The sequence below is a fragment of the Delphinus delphis genome, chromosome 5, assembly GCF_949987515.2.
Source record: "Delphinus delphis chromosome 5, mDelDel1.2, whole genome shotgun sequence".
NCBI lineage: Eukaryota > Metazoa > Chordata > Mammalia > Artiodactyla > Delphinidae > Delphinus > Delphinus delphis.
In genome coordinates, this window is record NC_082687.1 from 89,294,925 (window position 1) to 89,319,866 (window position 24,942).

The following is a 24,942-nucleotide window of genomic DNA, read 5'->3' on the forward strand; positions in this document are numbered from 1 at the left end:
AATGTTCCTCAGTTTTGTGTATTTTTCTTAGGATTAGATTGGGCTAATGAGTTTTGAGTGAAGAGCATAGGATCAAATAGACATTTCCAATCCATCCTATCAAGGGTACATGCTATCAACATGACTTATCACTGTAGCTCTAGACCTTGATCACCTGCCTTAAGTAATATTTGTCAGGTTTGTCCACTGTAAAGTTACTCTTCCCTGCCCCTTCTCATACTGTCTCTCCTCTTTAAAAGGAAGTCACTGTGGGCAGCCCACACTGAAGGAGTGGGAAGTTATAATCCACCTTCTGGAGGGTGGACTAACTACATAAATTGTTTCAAATTTTGTGAAGGAGATTTGTCTCTTCTCCCCATTTATTTATCATTTATTTATATCAGTTTAGACCCATGGTATTTATTTTATACTTTAAGTTATAATCCACTATTACTTTATTTATTTTGTTGTTCAAATTGTTCCATCTTAGTCCAATAGGGGTTCTTTCACTGGGCTCTTGGATCCCTTTCACATGTCCCCATCGTTGATCACTGTGTGTGTGTTTAATTTCTGTCACTACCATATGTCCGTCTTATATACTTCCTGCCCTTGGAGAAGCAAACATTTCTCCAAGGAATTCTGGCTCCAATTATTGGAGAATAGTAGTAGAAACCAAGATCTAGGTTCTAGATGTACTTCTTGCTACTGGAATGCAGTTGTTTCTAGGCAAGCTCAGCTGCCAGAATGAGGAAATGTATGTTTGTGTATATTAACTTGTGTATACACAAATAGCTATAAATATTTCTATGTCTAACCATCTGTATCTATATTAAGCTAAACACAAATTCATACTGATGTCTCTGACTGTAATCCTTTACAACATAGATCATTCTCGTCTTTTCTTCTTGCCCACCTATAACCTCCCAGTCCAACAGTGAGAAACCTGGCTCCCACCATCTGCCATCCATTTATTTAATTGTTCAACTATATATGTATTGAGGTATCAGAGCTGTTAACCCATACCCCCATGGGAAATAATGTTAACTAGAGTACAGAGCTTGTGTATAATTTCTTTTGCCTTTAAACTTGGAGACTCCATGCACTTCCAAAGTTACTTAGATTAGATTAGCATCTTTTCCCCTCATCCCTTCAGTGAGGTTGTTTTATACATTTGTAATTAGATTGTTTTGTCACATTCTTCATGCCATTCTAGGATACTTCAGAATCCTAGAGTTTTTTAAAAATTGTATGTATTAAGGTTTATTCTTTGTGATATAAAGACCATGATGTATTTTGATTCCTGTGTTTATGGGCTATTACTTGCACTTCAATGATTCATCAATAAATAAAATCATGTACATAAACACCCTTAATATATCTTCTAGTGATTTTCCAGAGAGTAAGACTTTCTAGAAATGCAGATCTCATGCATTGATGCTACCTGATCTACACATATCATTTAGTCTCTTTGGGTATCAGTATTCCTTAATGCAAAATTATATATATTATATACTACAATTAAAATATATTGTATATAATTATATAATATATATACTATAATAGCATACTATATACTATAATATACTAATATTTTATATTATAATATTAATAAAAATTTATTATAATATAATAATTATATAATACCATTATATTAGTATAATAATTATATAATACTATTATTATATTAGTATAATAGCAGTATTAATATAATTATAATAATATAATAATTATAATAATAGTATTATATTATTACATAATTATTATACTATGCTATAATATTAATGATATATATAATATAGTATATTAATAACTTTGAGACCTTCTTCCCAGCTTCCTGCATCTTAGAATCTAGGGTCAGAAAGCCTCCCTTGTCAGAGTACTGCAAGGGTGAGATGATCATTGTTCCTGCTGGGATCTTTGGCTTTCTCCGTGGTTGCTTCTTTCTAACCTTTCCTTCCTCACTCACTCAGCTCCAACCACATTGGCCTCTTTGCTCTTGCTTGGATGGGTCAAACCCACTCCTGCCTGAAGTCCTGAGCATGTGCTCCTCCCATTGCTGGAACTGTCCTTGCATTTTTATTTAACTTGTGATTCCCTTCAGTTGTAAGCTCCAGTGCACTTGGTCACAAGGTCTTCCTGGTCACTTTTTGTCCAATAGCCTGTCTTCTCAGTCACTCTTTAATCCTTACCTGCTTTATTTTTCTTCATAGTACTTATTTATATCTTAAATTACATCGCATATTTATTACTTTACTTGTTATCTATTTCACTGAGATCTGAGTTCCCTGAGAAGAAAGATGTTGTCTTCCTCACTTTAATATTCCCTGGCTTGTAACAACAATATATTAGATGCTCAATAAATATTTATTAAATGAATAAGTAAATAAAATAATATAATGTGAGTAAAACACTTAGCCCATAATAGTTATTTAATTGACAGTATCTTCCTTTGTCATTTATTCTAGAAAAGCGCTTTTTAATTGTAGTAACACTGAAAACATAACTTATTCCTTCCCACGGTTTATATCCCTGAAGTCTGGTTAATAAAGACCTAAATAATCTGATTTCATCTGTTGAACTGCATGCTCTGGGTGTTGTTTTTCCCTAGCCCAGGCCCTCATGCACTTGATAAGAGGCCATAGCATTTTTAAATGCCCCCTCTCTGTCATTAGTCATGTTGATTTCTTGGGTTCTAGATATGCTCATGTGTCCAATTGTATCTGGAGTGTTTGACTTCCAAACACCAGCAGAAGTTACATCCCTGCATTTGCTTTTCACTCTCGGATCTCCAGCCTGTAACAGTGTCTCTCTCAGTGGTTATCATTTGCCAGGCAGTACTTAATGTTGCTCTCAACTAGAATGGAAGATATTCAGGCTGGTTTGACTTCCCCATTCTTCAAATGGAAAGGTCCTGCTATCATGGATTTTCTTTAAGATTTTGCTGACTAATAGTCTAAGATTGAGGTAGAGAATTGCCTGTCCTACTTTAAAGTTTAGTAAAGTGTACAATTGGGAAAAGTCTCTGACCAAGCTTGACCTTTCTCTGAATTGTCGAGGCCCAGGCACTCAGGACCAGGGAGAGACATGGAATTCAACCTCTCATCACAGCCCTTTTGACAGACAGGATGAGAGGGTCTAATCACAATGGGAAGGGTTTCCAAATGACGAGGAGTGGGCAACAGTCAAAAGACTGAGAAGGGAAGTAACAATCACTAGATATATATTGTGTACATGACACTACGCTGGGGTCTAAATCAGGAGCAGTTAAGTAACTTTCAGAGCAATAAATGCCTAGCAGCTCACACACAATGCTGGCTTAGGGGTATCTTACTGCTTTACCTCTTAAACCCTCCTACGGTCTGAATGTTTATGCCCCCCCGCCAAAATTCATATGCTGAAACTTAACTCCGGTGGTGATGGTATTTAGGATGTACAGTCTTTGGAACGTGATTAGGTCCCCCTCACAAATGGAATCTCTGGTCACTTTACAGAAGTGACCAGAGAAAGCTCCCTTACCCCTTCCACCATGTGGGGTTACAGTGGGAAGGAAAAGAGCTGTCAGTGAAGCAGGCCATCACCAGGCACTGAATCTGATGGCACCTTGATCTTGGATTTCCCAGCCTCCAATACTCTGAGAATTAAATGTTTGTTACTTAGAAGAAACTCAATTATGTTATTTTGTCATAGCAACCCAAGTGGACTAAGACAAGCCCTCTTTCTTGACTTTGTCTGGAATCGTGGCTCCCAAACTTTAGACATTTGGATATACTACCTGTACTACTTTAGTCATATCTGAGTACCATCTGTACTATTATTTATTTTAAATTTTTTTCTAAAGTCAATTTACTTTTAAAAAATTATATCAATTTATTATAAAAGAAAATTTACATTGTTTATAAAACCATTTTCTTTGACCTATAGAAAGTAACTATTAATTTAAAATTATTGCTGTATCACCAAAAATAATATCACATGTCACCAGTGGCCTGAGTCCCTACCATACTTGGAGAAAGGCTAGAATCCTTTCTTCAACTTCAGACTATGTGAATGAAAAGTTTGGAGTCTCAGTTTCTGTCTGGCTTTGTTATGACACTCGATCACCCAGTTGGTCTGAACCACAACTTGTCTCTGCCCAATTCTATTTGCCTCTGACTCTGATTAATTACTAGGAATCTCCTCATCCCCAGCCAGTTCTGTGGACTAGTTTGAGTTCTATTTTCAATAAGACTTGGTTCTAAAGTTAACGCAGGTCCAATATTCTCTGCTACTGTAAAATGCAACCCTCCCACTCAGGGTTCCTTTTCTTCTTCCTTAAAGACTTAATTTCCCCACCAGAGCTAAGCATCTTTAGGTTTTCCCAACTGGCATATGGAAGCTACAAAGGAAGAAGAAAAGCAGAAATGAAATCATTCTTAAAATGTTAACTATGAGCCAAATTACAGTTCTAGATGCTCTATAAACCTGAACCCATTCAATACTTTCAAACCATTCACTGTAATCCCCATTTTACAGGTAAGTAAGATGCACTAAAGAGAATGTAGGAAACTTGCAAAGGTAATGCTGCATTAGTAAAGCTGAGATGCAAACCAAGTTGCATCTGACAATAAAGCGTATGCTTCTTCCAGTAAAAATCCTGTAGGAGTCCACTGACATTTCAAAGATATGATATGCAGAGTTGATAATCCCTCTTAAACTGATAAAAACTCAATCATTTTTGTGATTCAAATACCTACAAAATATATGTGTTTCTGATTCAAGCTGCACTTAAGGTATGAGAAGACTGTTTTCAAAGAGCCATTTAATATTCAAGAGCCTTATAAATAGGATCAGGCGACTCAAGGCGGCTAACTGTGGAGATCTATTTCTTGTTTCAGTCTTAAATGTGCCGAAATGATATCCAATTCATAATGCTACTATTGATATGCCCAGAGGGTAGAATCCTGTGACTACTTAATCTCATGTTCCCTCAGAGCAGAGGACTGAATAATCTTTCATTGTGTGAGGGCACCATAATTCATTGGAACAGTTCTCCCTTTTTGGATATTTAGGTTGATTTCCTTTCTTTGAGTATATGAATAATCATATTATTATTAGTTTTAAAGTGCAATTTGATAGGTAATGATATTTCATTTTTAAATTGATTTATTTTATAGTTTATGAGTTTAAAAGTGAGTGTGTGTGTATATGAGACATTAATTTATTTTTTTTTACATTTTCAGTACATATAATTCTGCATTGCTCTATTTGTTTGGTTGCCTTTTTCTCAGTGACTTGCTGGCTTCATGAAGACATAGACCTTGTTACTGCTGTCCAACGTTATATTCCCAGATTCCAGAATAGTACCAGACACACAAATAGGCAAAATTAAATAACAGAGGTCTGCGGTGGTTTACTAAAGAATTATGTCAATGATTTAATAGAACTTTCCTTGGAATGAAGAAGTTACAGGAACCAGCACAAAATTTGAATGTAAAGTGCATTTTTCCTGGTCAGAAAAGTCATCCTGAGTTCAGGCTACATGATTTCTAGGTGTTATTTGGATCTTACATAACAGACGTGGGTCTGAATGTCTCCTTTCTCACTGTAAACTTTTAACTGAACTATAGAGAAACATAGGAGTTTGACACTCCCCCTTTAGGCCTTTAAGTTTTGAATGACAAAATTCTCTAGAGAAGTAAGAAAGAAGCAAGTGAATAAATATTTGCTTAAAAATAAGGAAGTCCAAATTGCAAAAAGAATTTATGAGTTATGAAGAAGAAACCACTTAATAATGAGAAGCTGTTATATAGATCAACCTTTTACCTTTTACCAAAAAAAAAAAAAAAAAGAACACAAATGTTTACATTGTGATGCAGTTTTGCTAAAGTTTGAAAGGGTCACTACATAACTCAATTAAAATTCTCAAAACATGTGCAGACACTCCCCACCACATACAAAATAGAGTTAATAAACTTTGCTCTATCCTCAGAAAAAAACTGCTTAGGTGTGAGGGGGTCCTTTTGTAGCTCCTACTATGAGCCCAGCACTGTGTTCAAAACTAAATATTTATTAACTCAGTTAATTCTCTGAGGCAGTGATTGTTGTTATTCCAATTGAAAGATGTGAAACCGAGACACAGAAAAGTTAGTAATCTATTCCATGACAGAAAGCCCCTAAAAGGCAAAAGTAGGATTTCAACCCAGGCAGTCTGGCTCAGAGTCTGAATTCCTAACCAGTAAACATAATTCCACAGCCAAACATTCTACTTCTTATACATGTTTATGTCTAGTTTCTTCCTCTTTGAAATAAAAGTTCATAATTTTTAGTGTTCATTATGTCCTGGGCATCAATCTAAGTGATGTGTTACACATACTAACTCATTTAGACTTTAAAACAACCTTGGTAGAGATGCACTATTATTATTTTCATTTTGCAAATTAAGAAACTAAGACAAACTGAGGTCAGGTAACTTGATCTAGGTTATATGTTTATCAGAGGTAAATCCAGACATTGACCAAGGCACCAAGGGACTGAAAATTGCTCCTAACCCTTCTGGACGCTCTATTTTTCTCTCCCCTTCCCTTTCCTTCTCACTTAGGCAATTACTCCTCCTACTTCTTTTTTTTTTAACCTCCTCTCCTCTCCAAATCCCACTATCTCTTCCTATTCAGTTGAAAGATTATAGCCACATATTGTCTTCCAACCTTTTGTTTTTTAGTTTATAATATACTTTCAATTGAAATAGTTACCAGGCACCCACCATCTCCCACTTATTTTAAATTTATTTTTAAGGAGAAATATATAAATCTTATATAAAACAAAATGAAATGGTTCTCATTAACATTTAGCTCTCCTCTCTTTTGTAGGCACAGAATTCTCTACTTTCTAGTCCTCATTATAATTAGATGGGATCATGTGACCAGTTCGCCAATAGACTGTGAACAGAAGTGACACCTGTCACTTTCAGGCTTGGCAGTGAAGAAGTCTCACATGTGGATGGCAGAGCAGCAAAATCAAAGAGCACTACATGGAGCACAATTCCAATAGAGAAATGTTGGGAGCTGTAACATTTCTCATTAATTTGCATAAGAAAGAAATTAAATGCTACATTTAAGACACTGATAATTTTTTTACAGTTTAGTCTCACCTATTCTGATTAATATTATAGCCCAAACTTACAGCTAATTTAATGTCTTGTATAGTTTTATTACAAATTTAATTAAGGACAGTACAAGAAAAGGAATTGATAGGCTCACTTTACTTGTGAATATAGATTTTTAAAATCTACATATATATGATTATATATTATGTTACATATAAACGAATCCAATGAATTTTATAAAATATATTATGATCCCTAAGTTAGGTTTATCCCTGGAATGCAAGGTTGGCTTAACATCAGAAAGTCTACCAATATGGTAACATATTACATTTATATAGGAGAAAAATCAAATGATTATATGAATAGATGAAGAAAGATAATTAACAGATTTTAACATGTATTCATGATTAAAAAATCCTTACTAAACTGAAAACTTAAGGTCACTTGCTATCTTAGTGTGACTGATGATAAACAGACCCTGAGACAGACATTTCCTTTTAGAAAGTTTATTGAGGAGTGCTCTGATGAACAATACTGGGGTTTGAGGAGAGTGAAGAAAGCAGCATTGGGCAAGAGGAGATCAACTGCTATGAAACTGTAACAAAGGCCTCACCTAATCCTGTAAGCAGCCTGGGTACAGCCATTCAGAGTTAAGCTCATTTGAAACAAGATGGCGATAATTCTATATAACCAAATCTACCCATCGTTAGCTGTAGTGGGTCCCTGGGAAAGGACTGTGATCTTGTGCAAGGAGGGTCTCTTCAGCCAAGGTCAAGTTTTGGAGGGACTTGGATGAGAGCTGTTGATATGCCAGCAGCTGGAGAATGAGAGTTTCAGTATTGAAGGAGAGGTTCTGACCAGTACACAATAGCATTCACTACAAATGGTAAAAATATGACAGAGAAATTTAAATATAGTTTCTATAAGGCAACAAAACTCACTATTACATTTTTTAAAAAATGTAGTACAGAACGGGACTTCGCTGGTGGCACAGTGGTTAAGAATCTGCCTGCCAATGCAGGAGACATGGGTTCAACCCCTGGTCTAGGAAGATCCCACATGCTGCAGAGCAACTTAGCCCATACGCCACAACTACTGAGCCTGCGCTCTAGGGCCTGTGAGCCACAAATACTGAGCCCACGTGCCACAACTACTAAAGCCCGCACATCTAGAGCCCATGCTCCGCAACAAGAGAAGCCACCGCAATGAGAAGCCTGTGCACCGCAGTGAAGAGTAGCCCCTGCTCCCTGCAACTAGAGAAAGCCTGGGCGCAGCAATGAAGACCCAAGGCAGGCAAAAAAAAAAAAAAAAAGTACTTCAATATAGTCAATCAATTAAAACAAACAAACAAACATAGTACAGGATGTCCTGGGGAATTTCTTAGAAAATTAAAAGAAATAACGTGTAGGGAGTGAAAGGGAAAATCTCAAACTACCATTATTTGTGGAAGATCTGATCATCTACATAGAAGAAAGAAGTAGCAAATAACTCTATCAAATGAGAAAGTTTAATAAGTTTATCGTATATATGATCAATTTAAAGTAATCTAAAAATCAGCTTACAGTACACTAAAAAAATAAATGCAATTCATGTGTTGATTAAAAACTATTCTGAATCTAAGAAATAACAAAAAATTCACAAAACTACTATGGTGATCAACAGTATTCCATGGATGGGATGACTAATGCTATAAATTTTTCTGTAATCTCACATTTTAGCTACTTTGTAAGCATATTCTCCAATTTATATGGAAAAATAAAAATGCACACCATGTATTAGGAGAATTGAAAAAGACGAATATGCATCTAACTATATCTTGATTTAGTGCTAAATTTTAATCATAAGGAAAGATTTCCTCAAGCATTCATATAGAAAAATCAAGTCTACTTTCTAGGATAAAACTTTAAATGAGCCTCAGGCTTCTTAGAAAACTATAGTAAAATATACAGAATTCTAAGGAAAAGAAAGTATTACCTAAAATTGTCATACCGAACCAAGATATACTGAAGCAGACAGGACAATAGACATACAGGACAAAAGAACATATAAACTTGAAAAAACTCAGAGAAAATGGAATCCATAATTTCTCCTTTGAAAAAATCTACTGAATGCTAACCAAGAGGTGGATTAAAATAAGAGCCCAAAAGTGGGACAAATATCCATAAATCATTAAATCTATTTCAATGTAGAAATAAGACTGACTGGGATGACTATGGTTACAGAGCATAATATAAATTGTAGAAAATTTGAAATAAAATATGTGCATCAAAAAGAATAATTAATGGAGGGTAAAATATGAGGAAATGTATGAGTCTATTTCATATTTGACAACAAGGAATAATTCAAGGTTGTCTATGTTGAACATGAGCTTAAATTCTTCATGACTTAGCTTCTTAATGTTTTCAATATTTCTTGCCTTAAACCCAGACAAATTTAAAGGATTCAATATCTCATAATTTAAAAATCAAGTAAAAAACTTTTTAAGTAAAATATATTAATTCCTTTAGCTTGACTACATTTTCTTTAATACTCTTTAAATTCAGGTAAAATTAAAGTCCTTATAAATTTAATACTAGAATATTAGCATGTCTTGTTGTATATGTATCTGTCTACCTCTACCATGTCTATTTAAATAGATTAAAAAACATGAGTCTTATATGCATGGAGGCCTCACCAAATATTATTTCTGGCAAGTAAGATTATTTGGAGGGAATTTGGTGTTATATTCCTTATGCTTTTTATAATATAATATAATAATGTGCAGATATATTACTAAAACAATAAAAAGATTATACTTAATGAGATAAGTAAATATGATTAAATGAAGACCCATAAATAAAATATTAGGAAATTCTATTAAGAAAATTAAGTAAGGAGAAAAGGAGACTGATTACAAAGTTAAATATAAACGCAACAGATTTTTACATATCTAATAGTAGCCAACTAGAAAACAAAATGAAGAAAAATTTCATTTCCAAGAATAACAAAAATAATAAAGACCCTGGGAAAAACTTAACATTTAAATCTGATTCTGGCACTACCTAGAATAAAGATGAACTAATTTATAAAAATGTACACATAAAGATTTTTCTTCCTCATAGTTATATTTATGATTGAAAAAAGAATGTACAATCTAAATACAATATTAATTAAAATAATATCACATACTTATATAATTCTTACTGTGTACTAAGCATTTTTCTAAGTTCCGTACACTTATTAACTCGCATTATCCTAATGTAATCTGAGAGTAGTATTAACTACCCCCATTATACAGATGAGAAAACTAAGCCACAGAGAGGTTTAAAAGTAATCCAAGTGCTCATCAGTAGTCAATGCATTAAATAAATTATGGCATAGTCATACAAGATAATCTGATGGAATCAACATGATAAAATAAATCTCTATTAATTGACATAAAAATGTGTCCAATACATTGCTAAGTGAAAAAGTAGATATCAATATAGCACTGGCTATGTGATTAATTTATGTAACAATTTCTCTATATTTATCTATATTTCTATGTTTACTTTTGGCCAGATTCATAGTTCATCTATATTAACTGGTTTCCATTTGTATAAAGAGATACCTGGAAAAACATTTTCAAAGTGATGACCGTTTATTTCTCAAAGAAATTTGGGGTGATTAAATTTTTATTCATAATTTTATGGATTGCATGAATTTTTAACTGTTTTCTCATTGACAAAAAATATCACTACTTATATAATTCTTATTGTGTACTAAGCATTTTTCTAAGTTCTGTGTACTTTAACTCACCTTATCCTAATGTAATCTGAGAGTAGTATTAACTACGATTAAATGATTATGAAATATATAGCACAGATATGGATACAGATATGTTATAAAATATTATGTATGTTTTATATGTTTGTATGATATAATTAATTTTCATGTATAGTCTGAAATAATACACAGAATAGAGCTAGTAATATTTATGTAAAAGGGTTGTAGGCAACTTTAAAAATATTTTATTTATCTGCATTTTTTAGTTTTTTCCTCAATGTGCATATTATACTCATGTAATAAGCAGTAACACTGATCTATAAATACATTCAAAACAAAAATGACAGCCATGTATAACTCATGTTGTAAGTAATCCTTTTTGATCTGTAAACTCATTGAATATAGATGTTATATACATTTCTTCAAAAGTAGCTTTACTAATTGCTTCTGTTGTCATGTGTGCTTCTAAAAAATCCCCACATTGGACGCTTCTCTCTTTGTTCTTTGTCCTTACCAGCAATGTCTGCATCTTTAGTTTTTCCTCATTCTGCATTTTTTCTGCAGATTCTAGGTTTTAAACTTATCACTAATTCTATAGTGTTAATTCTGCTCTTTATTGCTTTTAATGCAGATTTCTATTCTATTATTGCATTTTTAATCTCCTTAAAATCTTTCTTTATCATGTCAAACTCCTGTTTTTATTTCTACCTGCCTCTCAGCCAACTCCCTTCTTATCTCAACTTATTTTCATATAATCTCATCTTTCATCTCTTTATTCAGAGGCTGTAGTTTTCAGTTCTATTAAGATTACAAAGCAGACAATTTCAGCAATTTCTGTTTCCTTTAGTGAGTTTTTAAACTGTTCTTTTGCTGCATCTTGATCACTCTTTCTTCCTTTTAATGTGCACAATATTTTCATTGGAACCATTTATTTTTCTGTTTTCAGTGTTGTTATCTTTAAACAAAGGGGTAACTCTCAATGGTTGACTGAGGACTATCATTTCCTTCCACTCAGCCCTAGATTACTGTTAAAGTCTTCTTCCCAGATCTGGAGCAAAAAGTTGGTTGATATTTATGCCTCAATGTCAAATTTATGGTGTCTAGTGGTCAATGATGGGGTTGAGGTATTTAACATCTATTCTTGAGGTATACTTGACTTGCTGTGAGGAGGCAACATACTGTAGTAATTAGGATATTAAATGTACTGTGTACATGAAAACGGTGCATTCAAATTCTGGGTCTACCAATTTTTAGAAGAGTCATTTAACCTCTACAAGACCTACTTTACTCTACCTGTGTAATGGACACTATAATAGCACATGCCTTATTGCATCATATGAGAATTGATACTGATATCAAAGCTATATTGTTCTGAAGTACTTCAAACATTAACTCACAGAATTGTCCCAACTATTTTATACTCATTTTATAGGTGAAGAAATTGAGGTAGAAACAAATTAAGCAATTTGCCCAAGGTTACATAGCTTGTAAGGTGTAAAAATGGCATTAGAATCCAGGCCACCTGGCTTGCAGTGAGTGCTCTGTATTTAGCATCTGATAAATGTTTGCTATTATTATTACTGGGAGGAACATGTATTTATAGATGATTGAAAGTAGCGAGAGGTCCTTCCATTTCCTGAAACAATAAAAGCAAAACTTGGAGTTCCACTAACATGCATTTTTTTTTCTTTTCATGTTCTATTCTAAGATGAAAATATGCTATAGCTTAACTTCTCTGCCAATGGGTGTGTAGGATTCCTGAAAATTGTAATCCCTGAAATTATTTAGAAGATGTCAAAACTGGGGAATCTGAAATCTGAAGTGGAATATATGTATGTGTGCATGTGTGTGTGTGTCTGTGTAATCCTTCTCATATGATACACACATCACTCACAAACACACATACACAGGTACTTTAGAATCCATGTTCCATGTTCTATTTGATAGGGCTGTAGCTATACAATATATCTGGTGGTTGGTGGTTGTCACAGATTCTGCTTTTCTGAGCCAAGGCATAGGCAAGTGTGTTGATGAGCCTCTGCATTGTCCTTCACGTTGGCAGTTTTGATCTGCAAGTGACAAGGTATATGTTAATGTCATCTGACAATTGTTTTTCTCTTTTCCACTCCATAAATATTATAATTAGAGGAAATTCCTCTAAGATTTTGGCAGTAGATTAGTTGTCAATCTTAGTTTCTTAGTTTATTATGCACTCTCATGTCTTTCTGTGTTTTCCTAGATATTTATGATGAAAATCACGAAGTCTAAGATACGGAATGCACTTCAGTCGCTCTCTCCTCACTTCCATCTCTGTTTTCCAACTGCACACACACACACACACACACACACACACAGTTGGAGGACTTGAATATATATTAATGTCAGTGCAATATAACAACAATGAGAATAATGTTAACATTATATGAAAAAAAAAAGAATAGAATAATGTCCTTGAGAAATCTTGCTCTGTGCCCCTAGGTCTGTGATGGCAGGAGGGTCTAGATCAAAATAGATATTGATGCAGATAGATTTGTGGATTGGAGGGTTAAAAATTTTCAGAAAATTTCTCTTAATTGCCAGAATTGTCAGCAAAAAGTAAGATATGAGGCCATTTACAGAGAGTGAAAGAGGTTAAGATTGGGCTTGTGCTATTAGATACCTGGCAAAAGTTTGCAAAAGCTACTGCTTGAAATGGAGAAGAGCCATAGTTTTATTAGGATAAACATCTGCCCAGTGTAACAGACAAAAATAATGGTGGCTTAAACAAGGAAGAAGTGTATATCACTTTCATGCAACAATCTCTGCATAAGCAACACAGACTTATTTAGTGACCCCAGTCTTGGGGAACAAAACTTTCTGTTTGCTTGCTCTGTGTTTTTTTGCCTTTTCTGAAATCATCCAAGATCATTTTCCATCCATGTCTACATTTCAGGCAAGAAGAGGGAGGATGAAGGGCATAAGGACAGCAAATCTGCTGCCTTTAAGGCCACTCACAGGAAGTTTACAACATTCCTTTATAGAAAACTCAGCATGGTCATACCAGCTGCAAGGGAAGCTGGGAACTGTAGTCATCAGCTGGGCAGCCATATGTACAATTAAAACTTAGCAGTTTCCTTACTAAAGTAGGAATGTGAGAATGGAAATTGGAGGAAGCAACAGTCTATGACATAATCAATAGGGGCCATCTGTTTACAGGTCCCAGAAAGTTGTGGAGGGAGCCAAGTGTGCTTTTGAAAGTTTTCCTTTTTTTCAGTTACCTTCACTTCCAATGTTTTCATGATTTTCCCCAGATGCTTAGGGACTTTATCTGCTATGTGGGGCAGGAATATTAAGGTCTATCTCAGCTTCCCATTTACATTATACTTTCAGGTGGTCAACTGACTTCTGCTGGGACATTTCCAGAGCAAGAACTCAGGACTCCATTGGATCGTTGGACAATTCTAATTTTCAGAGTTTTCTTTTTTCAATTAATTTGATGATGTTGTCATAAATAAAAATATGCAGACAAAGTCCATTGCATATACATCAGTCATTCCCCCTTTCTTTCCTGCTAACAAACTCCAATTTGTTCAGATAGTACATGGAGATCCTTTGATTACACGGCATTTAGACTCTTACCACAGAATGCATTATGATTGATGCAGTCATCACTGTATCATTTCCCTTGGTCAAACATGTTCCCCAGTTAAGAGACAATAGGAGAAATCAGGGAACTGGTGAACTGGAGATTTTTCTTCCTTAATTAAAAAAAAAAAAAGTAATTATGCTAGTAATACTGGTTAAAGAAATGCAAATTTTTTTTTAATTATGGAGAAAGCAGGCAAGATCAACTAATAACTTAGTTAGACTGGTTGGATACCACATACATTGATGTTATACAATTAGCAATCTTAATTGACTGCAGCAATCAGATTTGGAACTTGGAACTCAGCTAGAAACCAAGAAATTAGAGTCAGTGCCTGGGGACAGGATGCACACTGACTTAGCTGCATTCAAGAGAGAATTTCTGGACCTAGAAACACAGTGGTCCCAGAGAAAGTAGAAAAAGGTTAAGAGATCCAGGAAATTAATGCAAAGACAACATGAAAGAGACAGGTAGGGAAATAAGAGCATCTAGTAGAGAGACCATCAGGTAGACAATCCCTGTTGGATGACTCACAAGGAGGATGAAAAACCTGGGTTTGTGAAATCCAAAATGGGGGATTCCATTCTTTAAGAGGCCTCCTTAGGCCTATAAATAAATAAATATAGCAAGAACCTAAGGAAGGAATTTAGATACAGAACTTTTCAGGGACGTGGTTTTTGGAGCTCTAGTCCTAAGAAAGGACAGCATGTATACGAACTAGGGTATAGAACCGTTTGAAGTTTACTTCCCAACTTTGGAAAACACTGGCATAGAAACATCAACCCCTCACTCTTCCTTACTCTTCATCTCCTCTCATTTATTCCAGGGCCACCTGTGCCTTGATCTTTGACTTCATTCTTTATTTTGCCTATGATGCTGCCTTTTAGATTCAGGGCTTACACTTGACTCTCAACACTCCCTAAAAACTTTGCCTCTAATATTCTTTAGCTCTTTGCTTATTTATTAGTTTTCTGGCAGCTTGCAATTTAATCCCCAGCCTGAATGTAGCTCTTTGTAGCTGGCACCTTGGTCAAGCTTGCCCACACCCCAATCTGGGTGGGATTTGATAAAGGGTCAGGCAGATTGCAGTCATCATGTGTTGTTGTCCTAGCTTTGTCACTTTCCCCAAATTGGGGATATCTGAACCCCAAGATACTTTGGTGTATCAAGAACAAGTTTCAGAGATAGGGAAGATTCTTTCATGGTGAAAAACTGAGGCTCCCTGCTTTGCTGGTAGAGAACAATCAGGCAAAGACCAATTGCTAACCGGTGTTACAATAAACAGCCTTCTGAGAATCCTGGTGACATGCTGAGGAGTAGTGGTTGCTTTGTTGAGATTCCCACTTTGGGTTGGACATTTCTATCAATAGAGAGAGTGGAATGTTTTCTTTCCCTCATTATATTAGTTGAGACAATACCAGAGTCTTGATACTCCACTTGGCATCTAGTCATATCATCCTGTCTTGTTCTACTTGTCAAACAAGTTTGAAACTGTCACCAGCATCCTGACCAATTCACCCTGCCTTGTATTTCTTGGCCCCAGACATCTGGAGAGTTGAGGCCCTGCCATCAGATCTCAAAGTTTCATTCCCTCTAAGTCCCAGCAATGGCATGTCCCTGCTTAAAAGGAAAAGATATTGTATGTATGACCATTCTGTCTCTGAACTCCCAATTCTCAGTCACATTTCATTTTCTCCTTCAAAAATGATTAGGTGCTCTGCTAGAGACAGTCTTTGTGCTCTGACCTGGACTTTTCACTATGTTCTCTGGCTTAACTCACTCATACCTTCTCTGTGTCCCCTTTGACATCAATAAGTTATTCCTGTTCTCTTCCCTAGTATTCTCAATTCCTTTTTCATTCTATCTCTCATCCTCTGTCCCTCCTTTGCATGCACTTCCGTTTTCTAAAACTCCTTATATATCCTATATGGTAATTTTCCCCTAGTGGTGGCAGGAAAGAGACAACAAGCTATTGCAAGCTTTCTTTCCAAGATTCATAATTACATTCCAACAACAACAAAAAATATTGATTGCTAAGCATTCTCTCACTGGTGATAAAGTGATCAAAAAAACAATTCCCGTCCCAGAAGAGCTCACCGTTCTATGTAAGACAAAAACAAAAACAAAACACAGAGAGATGTATGAACAAATACAATACAGTGGGGTAAATATTATAGGAGAGTTATGCATAGAAACTGTAAGAATGTTAATGGTGGGGCAATATATTCTGGCTGTAGAGTAAGAGAAAGTTATAGATGAAATCCAATAATTAAATGCCTTTCCCCCCAATAAGCTCAAGAAACATATTGCAAACTATAGAATGCTAGAAATAAGGGTATTCCTTGTTTTATCTGTGAAAAAAATAGACCTCAAGACTCTGAGTGACTTGCCCAGAGTCACTGAACATGTTATGATAATGCTTGGATCTTATGTTTCAGGAAGATTAACACTAGTTGCTCCAATAGACAAAGCCTCACAATCCAGCAGCTTAATACAACGAAAGGGTCTCCTTCTTCCTTACTTGAAGCTGATATGGGCTAGGTGGTCTTCAGCCACTGTGTGGATATGCTATTTGCAACACATGGCCTCCAAAATTGTTCTAACAGGAGAAGAGAGAGGTAAAGGAGACATACGGATACTTACTTTTTGCCTTGCCCTTGAAGTGACAGATGTCACTTTCTCTCACAGTTCATTGGTATACACAAGCCTTAATGCCCTGATATGAGAAATGTATTAGAATGCCTGAGATTTATTGGGTGCAAACTATCTTTGCCACACCTGACCTCCCTTGGGAATCCTGCTTCTACTATCAATGGGTATTCTTCAATGCATGCTGCTGGTGATGGTAGGGGAGCAGGATGATTGGGATGGATGGATGGACAGATGGATGGACAAATGTGAGATATCTTTTACCTCATTGATCATCATTATTTCAGCTGATCGTCTTAGCTAGGCTGGTGTTTATTTTCTTCCTTACATTTTTAATGCATTGACACTGATGCTTTGCAGCTGAAGGGCATGACCATCGTTGTGCCCAATGGAATTCAAAAGAATTTTGAAAGTGCAGCATGGGACATCGTTGTGCTAATCATTTTGTGACTAGTACTGCAGAATAAAATGGCTGGTATAGTAAATAATAGCATTAGAGCTATCTTTGAAAGGAAAGGCCAATATTATACCTGCTTGCTGATAGGAGAGATTAATATACTCTTGCTACAATTACTACTAGTAATTAGACTCTATTGCTTTAGCTGATCCATAGGTCCCATTTACAGCAACAACCTAACGTTCTTCCTGAACATGACTTGGCATATTTCAGCACATCATTGCAAATCAGTGCCAGGATCTTCTAATCATTTTATTTGCTTTTTGGCACTTGGATTTTGTATTTGTATTGAGCTTACTTTTTCACCACTAAAACAGTTAGCAGGGAATTTTATATGAAAAGCAGAAGACCTTTTCATAATAACATTTCCTATTGGGGGGGTATAACTGTAGATCTTCGGATATTTTGCATCATTTAGCACAGCCACTGTTCAAATTAAGAGGACAGGCATCCTTATCAGGACAACTAACACTTGCAGCAGAAAATTCTTCTTAGCCATGAGGGAAAAAAAGTTTAAATTGAGGTTGTCAAACAAGGAAACCTCAGTATTAGAAGCAGAGACAGAAGAGAGGAAAATGAAATACTGACTGTTTGATGACCCGATAATCAACCCCCTTTTTGTTACAATTTCTCTCTCAAGATCACATTTGAATACTGTGCAAAGGGTTTGCAGGCATAAAATGTGCCAGAATGGACGATCCTTTTTTAAAGGCAAAACACATGCAAGGTAATTTTAGCCGTTCCCTCATGCCAGTAAATCCCCTCCATGTTCTTTCCTCTGCTTTGGATTCTCACTAATATTTCCAATTTTGGATTAAGGCACTAAAGGCCTCTATTAAATAAATCAGTGTTACCTAGCGGGGGTAAACCATTTCCTCTTTATCACTAATGTCTTACTGTGAATAATTAAATTGAGATTTCTTCCCTTAGTGAAGCCTTAAGAAATAATAGTGGTGGTGTTTGAAAACTGAAAATTGATGGATGGCATGCCAGAGTATACAATGCCAACTGAGTTGTTTATCCATCTGTTTCTTAGATTAATCATGTGAGATAAGGTAGGCAGAAGGGAAGGTCCTTCTCATCAAACAGAGGAAGAAACTGAGGCTCTGATTGGTGAATGAATTCAAGGAATGGATTAAAGAGTAAGTAAGCAGCGGGGAGGGGGAAGGAGAAGTGAGACAGCATATGAGAGAGTCAGTTCTTACTGAACTGGTAGCGAGCATATTGAATAGCTAAGGTGACTTTGAGGGTTTGAAGGGTCTTGAGGATGTTTACATTAGAGAAAGAGGCTGCTAACAGTAATTGCATTATCTACCTTTTCTTAAGTGTCTATTACCTGCCAAGCACAAGACTAGAATCTTCCACACGCTATTCCGTTTCATCTTCTCTATAATCCTGCGAGGTGGATTATATTCCAAATTTACCGATGAGGAAACAAGGATTTAGAAAATTAAAAAATCTTTCTCAAGGTGACTCAAATAAAAGTGGCAAAATATTTTCCTATTCCTAAGCACCACATTCTCACAGCCACATGGTACCGTGCAAGAAAACAAGCAAAGAAAAGGTCATGGCTGGGCCTTGAAAACAAATTTCCCTTTCTTCACATCTGTCTCAGGCTTGGCTTCTCTGCCCTTCATCTTTCCATTAACTCTGTAATCCTGCAAAGAACAAAAATTGGATCGCACCCTGACCAAAGGGAGGGTTTAAAATTTTCTACCTGGATACACTTTTTCAGCTTTCAAAGTTTCTCATCTCCTTTCAGGTTCATTATGTGGAATATTTCCCATGTTTATTTCAGTCAGTTTTCTATTGGTGTTGAAGTAAAATAATGAGTTTGGTTATTTTTTTAATAACAAGGCAGTTTTTCCTCCCTTATTGAGAAGTATGGTTGTCTAATAGTTCCCTCCTATGTCAAAAATTACCCCCAATTACCTTTAGATACAAAGCAACCAGTCAAAAGTTTCTGACCAGATTTTCCTCCCAAGCAAGAAGTCATTAAGGGCAAAGAGTGAGTGATATAATAGAAGACAGGCAGCTTAATTTTCCCTTAGCATTTACTACCACAGTTACGGTAAACCCAAATTACTCTCTCCTTGATTGAAAGGTGACCACCTCTTGGGTGAAATATGGCAGCTACCTAACAGTGTACATTAGTAAAACATGATCGTTTAAGAAGCAGCGTGTAATGATGAGCTGACGTATTTAATTGACAAGGCAACAGGGGCTCAGCAGGCTCAGGGGCATTTTTTGAATTTTCATCTTTCTGTTGAGTGACCTTGAGCAGGCTGCTTAATTTCTCCATTAATCAGTCTCCTCATCTGTAAAATGGGGATGATAACACTTACCTAGCTCACAGAGGCATGGTCGAAATTAATTAACTCCAGCAAAGTCCTCAGAGATCCCTGGATGAACGGTGCCATGTGATCACAAATGATTAGTATCCTTATTATTCTGACAGTCGACCATAAGGCCCACCAATCAAATACAGTTCTAGCTGAACTAAACAGAGAGATGGATTCTGCAACTGCGTTCGGTGGCAGTTTGCCCTGAAGATAAAGTCTGTCACATACAATGTCTCCCCAGAGCAAGCTTAAGCCGGTAGCTGTATTGATGTAGGTGATCTGCCTGCCAGGCTGCACAGGGGCGGTTTAACTAGAGCTAATTATGGCCAGCAATAATGCCAGAGCCAGAATTCACCTCTGATTATGATGAGATGTTCAAAGAAACTATTTCTAAACCAGATAATCAAGGCAGACTTTTCTGCACTGTTGGTATGGGTAGCATTCTGAAAGATGTCAGGGCACCTCAAATTTCAGAGGAAGGAGACTGGCAATACTTTTCTAGAGGGGAAGAGAACCAGAGAGAACTGTTAAGCTTCCAAACTGCCCATTGTGACATTCATCACTTATTTATCTTGGCTATGTTCTTGCCTGTTATCCGAATGTTATATGCTTGTACTTAGGATAGGAATGAAGGGATGGAGGGAATTGGCAAGCAAGATGGGTTTAAGATGGAGCTTCCAACTTCACAGGAGCTTTTGATCTAAGAGAGAGCAAGAGAGACATGTGCAAATAAAATATAGAGAGTAGAGGAAGTGGAACTTTGAGGATGCTGTGAGCCAATGCTGAGTGTAGGTGCTTTGATGGGGTGTCTTGATGTTCTTAATCATAACACCATAAGGGAGAAAATTGTGTGATGTGACAGTGCAAATGTCCTCGTTTCCATGACTCCCACTTTAGTAAATGTTACTATCATTTCTCCACTGGACTACTCTAATAAAGTTTTGGCTGGTGTCCCCATCTCAACACTTGCCCTCATGTAGTCTTTTCAAAACACACCAGATTACTCAGAGCAAGTAACTCTTCTGCTTGAGTCTTTTAAGACTTCCTTCCCCATTGCTCTTCGGATCCAATTTAAACTCTTGCCATCGCTTCCTGTTTTTTTATTGCTCACCTCTAAACTAATCTTATTCCAAAATCCAATTTTTCTCTAATCTCCATTCATGCTAGTTTCCTTTCAGTTCCCTGAAAGCCAAGCCCATTCCAGCCCCAGGACCTTTGCATGTGTCTTTCTTGCCTGGAAGTTTTTTCCCTTGGTGACTTCCACTGGCTAGACAGCAATCCTTAGAACCTTTCAATGTAAATATCACATATTCAGAAAGCCTTATCGAAATCATATTTTCCCCCTACATTGCCAACATTCTCTTCATTGTTGTTCCCCTTCATTTTTAAAAATCTGTAGGTATTCATTCATTTATTCCCTCATTCATTCGTTTACTTGTTGATGGGTGTGTCCCTTAGAGAAGCTACCTCTCAGAGGGAAATAACTTGCCCTCACCCCTTATTTACCGGTGCCCATCACAATACCTGGCACAAACAAATATAAGATGTCATAATGTTGTTGAATAACCACTACCTTTTTAAAGCACCTTCTGCATGTCCTGCACTGTACCATGTACTTATACACAAATCTCATTTTTCCATGCAGCAAACTTGAGAGGTTTGTATCACATAGCCATAGTTTTCATACAGTTAAATTAAGGGTTAGGAACACTGAGACGTGCCAAAGATCACAGCTTGGATTTAGTGAGAACTGGATTTGAACACAAGCCTCCCTGGTTCTGAAATCAGTGCAGGTCCCATTGTTCCCTGATTTGGGGGGTTGGATGAGCAACCCAAATGAAGAGGTCGATCATAAATCCTCTCTCAGTGGCACTGAACATGGATTGGCTTAAAAGGCAGTTTTGGGAAATTGAATCTAAGAGAAAGTCCCAAATTGTGAAGGACATTTGTTAAGTATTGAGAATTCAGCGATGACTTTCTAAAGGAGAGTTAGTAAAAACCTTGAAAGGGATAAGCCAAAACAATCTATTTCTGCCCTTCTTAGAAAAAATTCCCATTTATTTTCCAACTGCTTCTTGCCTGTGGGCACCTCAGTCTTTGGCTTCTGATTATTGTTTCCTGGAGGAAACTTTAGGGAGTGTGAAAATCATTTCACTTTAGATTCATTTCAATTCATTTAAGAACCTTGTATATTCAAGCGTCTAAATAAATAAATAAATAGCAAAACCTTTTGAACTAAAACATGTAAAAGATTGTGTCTTTTCTTTTCTCCAACTTTGACATTTAACATGTGATATTTTGTTTGTGGGTTGAAACACTTTCATAATTAATACAATCAAACAGGGTAACTTTTAAAAATGAGATAAACGTTCAAATAGAAGTGTGGTTTTCCTTGCCAAAATTAAACACAAAGCATTTGTGTATAGATGGGCAGAAAGACAGTTTTGTTGTTTTTGGTTTGTTTGCCTTTTTTCCAACCCCTTAGGATTGTTTTGCTGAAAGGTTTCTAGTCGCCTATGATGATAGTAAAAAGATGTTAAAATAAAGGCATATATGTATTTAAGTCATCAAATATCAACCAGAGCAATCAAAACAACCACAAAGACACATGAAGATGAAATTTCAAATATTGTGGCACAGCTGTGGACTGCTGGGCAACAAAGAACTCAACTAAAATCAGAAGTGTTAGTTAAAATAGAATTATATGTCTGTGTCCCAGCGACTAGGCTGCCTTCAGTACCAAGAGAAGTACTGAGTATTAAAAGATAAAACAAGTCTTTCTTGACTCCTACGGACTAGTGGTGATGACAGGGAGAGCAATTATAAAGCGGTCAGACGTAGGATGGAAGTAGTCACAGGATTCTATGTGAAGACAGAAGATAGAGCCCTACATCCAGCATGGCAGAATCATAACAGACTTCCTAGAGGAGGCAGTATCTGCACTGAATCTTAAAGGAATTTTTTTAATTTTCAAGAATGTCACTGCAGAATAAGAGTAGCTGAAGCTTCCTTTTGCTTGTCAGCACACTCCTTTCTATTGCAACTGGATTTCTCCTCTGGTGGAGGACATTACTTTCCCACTCAAGTTCCACACTCGTATTTCTTTAGACAGGAAATTATTTCTCTATTTCCAGCAACCATTTGAAAAATTCTAGTGAAAGATCCTGATTTTCCTTGGTTAATCCCAAGCCCAAATCAGTTTAGCCAAGGAAGTGGTGTTCTCTAGCTTTGGCCCATTCAATGTACCTAGAATACTAGATAGATGGCAGCTTTTATTTAAAACCTGTGATGTAATATGCTGATGAGAAAGGCCTTAAAAGAGAACGAGAAAGAAGCTTTTACCAGATGAAGCATAAAGGATTGTTAACTGAATGAAATAGTTTATACTTCTAGGGACTATCTCCCAACCTACTAGTGGTTAAAGTAATTAAGCCATTCTGGCTATATTTTAGGTTTCATTTACCTACTGAGAGACTGTCAAGCAAGAAGAAATGAATATCTGCTAAGTTATTTTCTGTGCTAAAACTTTTCCTAGGTGTTTTACTTCTGTCATCTCATAAAAATTCTTACTACAACCTTCGAAGATAGGTATTAATTTGAGGAACAGAGAGGTTAAATAACTCTTAGACGATCACATGGATTAGGAAGTCACAGAGATTTAATTTGTTTTTAATTAACCGTTCTATGTTCCCTGCTCTACACCATGTGGGGTCTTCAGAAAACAATGTTTGTAGCATAATGCATACTCTTCCAAATGATCAGAGGTGTGCAAATAGGAGCATTGTTTTGTTTTCTTTTTTGCTGACTTTATGATAAGATGGCCTTCTTTTTTCAGATTTTAATGTGCTGTGTCAGGAGAAAATATATAATGAGTGCTCTGGATTTTCTGTCTTTTGAGCTGATTCTGTAAGACGTGTCACATGTCTCTTCCTTAGAGAGAGTAATTAATGGAGTGTATTGTTAGTTCCATATGATACCATCTCTGGCAAAATTTCTCTTTAGGTATACAGTGCAGGAGTGTGGGGGGAAGGGAGGAGGGACACTTGTAAATTTCTGCATTCATATTGAACATTTTGTCAATAGGATGGCACAAGAAAACATAAATAATGAAATGGGAAATATCCCTTCATCTTTACAAATACAAATATCCCCTACATCTTTCTATGACAATTCTTTTGGTAGGGTCACTATTACTGGGTCTCCAGTTGTGGACTGGCAGAATATGGGGGGGGGGGTGGTGGGATATTCCTGGGTTATTCAGTAAGTCAATAAACTGCTTCATAGGTTAGCTCATTGATTATTTTATCAACCCCACATAGGGTTCCCTAGAATTTTTTTTCTCCCTCAGGTAAATATTAGGCTTAGTTACAGAGGCAAAAGAGATCTATAAATAGAGAAGGAAAAAAAAGGTGTATCTCGTTTTACTACTCTTTTGTGTAACAGTAGTAAAAGTTTTGTAGGGAGTATTGTATACAGTAAAACAGTCATTTGTCAAAGGGTAAACTTACTGAACACCAAAGCTCTGTTTTTAAAAGATCCCTTGAGTGCCATGAACTACACAGTGTTCATAAAAAGTTGTACTCCAGGGTTAGATATTCTTGCTTCCTCAATTACTAGAGTTTTCTGAAGTCTCTCAAGGAAGGAGGATTAAACATTTATTGTCAGGAAGCACCAGGTTGCACTTTGTCCCATGCTTTGACACATTCATTAGCCCAGACTCTAAATTTTCAATTACTGAATCCATAAAGTACTACCAAAGGAAAAAAAGTTAGAAGTAGAGAAAAAAAGAAAAAACAGCAACAGCCACAATTTATGTACTACTATTTTAAAGACTCTATTCTTGTCCTGTCATTTTAGTGTGGCCATTATAGGCTGTGTGTTCCCTTAATAAATAACGCCTGGAGTTATATTTGAGTCATAAACTGTCCTGAATGATTATTTACTATTTGATATCATAAGAGAATATGAAATTTGCTATATTTTAGTCTTTAGCCTTTAATGGAGAGTTGATATGACTTGTAGTAGATGAGGAAAATGAAATAAATTAACAAAAATTCCTCATGGT

At 36.1% G+C, this 24,942-nt stretch overlaps 1 long non-coding RNA gene across 1 annotated transcript in view; it reads left to right on the forward strand.

Moving 5' to 3' along the window:
* Positions 1–12,725, forward strand: part of LOC132426046 (uncharacterized) — a 33,202-nt gene extending 20,477 nt beyond the window's left edge. Inside the window, exon 3 of the long non-coding RNA XR_009519578.1 lies at positions 6,825–12,725. This is a non-coding gene — a long non-coding RNA (uncharacterized lncRNA). The remainder of the gene's footprint in view (positions 1–6,824) is intronic.
* The last annotated feature ends 12,217 nt before the right edge of the window (positions 12,726–24,942 follow it).